We start from the raw sequence: 3,130 nt of genomic DNA, 5'->3' as shown, positions 1-3,130 counted from the left end.
TTATTTTCCTATGATTTTGTTTTATATTAATTTTTTTATTTATTTTGATTAATAATTCTTAAGGGTATTATTATTTTATTTAAAGATAATTTAAATTTTTTGTAATATTTTTATAAAAGTTGATTAATAGGTTCTTTTTTAAAATATTTTTTTGAAATTTTTTAATAAGATCATATTTTGATTTTTCTCTTTCATCCTTTGTATTAATTAATTATATTAATCTTTATCGCAATAAATTTTTTATCTACTCCACACATTATCTTTTTTATCTTCTTTTACTTTTTTTAATTACTCTTTTTATTTTATTTTTAATTGTTTATTTTACTTTTACTTCTCATATATAGATTTATTATAATTCATCACATGTTCTTTTTTAATTTAAGTGATTTTTTAGGTTATATTTTACCATTGATGCTTTTATTTTGTTTAGTGTATTTTTTTAGTTTGTGTTTAATATAATAATCTTTAAATATTTATTCTATTATGTAAAAATTAAATTTCTGCACTTAATGATAAAACTGTCATAACATGTTTCTGATGGTGTTTTTGATTTATTTCTTTTAACTCATTAAATTCATTTCATTGTAATAAATTAATTATATCAACTAATTGATTTGGTTAATTATTTAAATATTCATACAATTTATTATAATTTCTATTAATCAATTAATTGTAATTTAAATTGTATGATTATTTTGTTACAAAATTATTATTTTCTAATCTATTTATAGACAATACATATATTAATTATAATCATAAATTAAGCTATTTTACATTAAATGACTTATATAATGGTTGCTAAATTAAATAAATCATTATTACTTTTGATTTAGAATTAAATTATAATAAAACCAGAGATATCATTTTATTTGGTCTTTCAGGTTTAATGGGTGTCACACTCAAATATAAATAGTGACTTCCGAATTTTAGTCTCCAACACATCAAAACCATCTTTATAACTCTTTTTCTATAAAAGAAATTTTGATATAACTCTATCAGGGATACAGAAGGTTTTCAAAGAACAAAGCAATGATCTGAATTTGCACGCATTCTAAATATTTGAACTTACGGCGTTGTTTCAGTTCGTTGTCGTTACAAGAATGACTTTAATCTATACGTGTCTAAGAAATAGAATAGATTAAATATTATTTAAGTAATTTATTTCTAATATTGATATTTGATTAAATTAATTTTAGAGAAATTTAAATTGTTGACTCAATTTATAAATTACGACTATTCTTTTTGAATGTATTATTTTTACATTTTTTAATATAAAATTTCTTTTTTTTTTCTGATTTTTAAGTTTATTTTCTTTCTTGGATATATGTATCACCTTTTTTTCTTTTTTTTATATTTTAGATTAGTAATGCAATTTTTAAGAGAAGTGTAATTCATCCATAGATTAAAGTGATTAAAAATTTAATTATATTGTATAGACACAAGATTAATTAATTAAGATTAAAGCGTGGTAAAAGAAAAAGAGCTACAATAGGTGATTTTATTTTTCTTGCTAACATATGAAGATAGGTGATTATGAAAAGTTCAATCCAAATTTGACAAGAATAAGATAACTTACATAAAAATAGTTCTTATGAAGGTAAGTTGATTATTTTCCATAATTCTTTCACGTGATGTTAGGTCTATTTTATAAATATTTTTTGTTCATATTTTAATGTTTTTAATAACCGATAACATAAAATTTAATAAAATATAATTCATATATTTTTTTATTTATGTATATGTATATATATTAAGAAAAACTACCATAATATATATATATAGAATTATTTAACAAAATTAATATATAAGGTTATGAAAAGTCTCATCCAAATTTGACAAGAATAAGATGACTTACATAAAAATGATTCTCATAGATGATAAGGTAAGTTGATTATTTTTTAGAGAAAATTCCGTTTCCCTCCCCTGCGAGATGCTAAAATGGCACTCCCCTCCCCTCTATTTTATAAATATACATTCTCCCCCCTTCTAACTTTTAAAAAACCCCTCTTTAGTCTATTTTAATTTTTTTTTGTGTTAATTAATGTTAACTTTATCCATTTTAAAAAATTTTTTTAAAATATCCATTTACAAAAATTTTATTTTTTATCATTAAATTTTGCATACCAAAATACCTTTTAATGAATTATCTTTTTATTGATTAAATTTAATCTTACTAAAATTTTTTATATAATGTTAAAATAATATATATAAATATCAAAAAATTAATAGTAAAATATAAAAAAATTGTTAATATAATTTAATCAATAAAAGAATAATTTATTAAAGGATATTTTGGTAAGCAAAATTTAATTATAAAAAATAAAATTTTTGTTAATGGATATTTTTTAAAAAATATTTTTTCTTAAAAAATGAATAAAATTAACATTAGTTAAAATATTACTTATGGTAGATTATGTGATGAAAAAGTTTGGAAAATAAAGACAAGAATTATAAGGTTATGGAAAGTCTCATCCAAATTTGACAAGAACAAGACGGCTTACATAGAAATGGTTCTAATGGATGTTAAAGTTAGTTGATTATTTTTCATGATTTTTTCAAGTGATGTAGGTCTAATTTATAAATATTTTTTGTTCATATTTTAAATTTGTTTGATAAGTAAACATTTGCACGCGAATCAAGGACGGTGCGATTTTATAGATTTATAAGTACTAATAGCCTTTATATTTAATTAATTTTATAGTGTGATAATAATCAATATATTTATTGGTGGATTTAACTATTACTATATTATTGATAATCATATTCAGTATATACGTCTGATTTATTGAAGAAAGTAGATTATTAAAACTGATTAATAACTATTTCAGAGTTAATCCAATTAACACTAAATTAAAAAAAATATACAATATATAATATGTTACTTTTTTATTTTTTATTAATCCAATTACTATTTTTTATTAATCAAATTATTATAATTCAAATTAATTTAAAAAAATAATTTAAAATTATAATTTCAATCTTATCACGTGTATAGCACAGATAATTATACTTGTGTTATATTAAAATCAAGACGTCACGAGTTTATTTCTTAGAATTAATAAAATAATTATGAAAGAAATTTTAATAAAAAAAATTGTATACTAACTACCATACCCTGTGACGGATCCAG

Source organism: Arachis duranensis, chromosome 7 (assembly GCF_000817695.3).
Source record: "Arachis duranensis cultivar V14167 chromosome 7, aradu.V14167.gnm2.J7QH, whole genome shotgun sequence".
NCBI lineage: Eukaryota > Viridiplantae > Streptophyta > Magnoliopsida > Fabales > Fabaceae > Arachis > Arachis duranensis.
The sequence above is the reverse complement of the archived record's forward strand: the minus strand, read 5'-3'. Positions refer to the sequence as shown.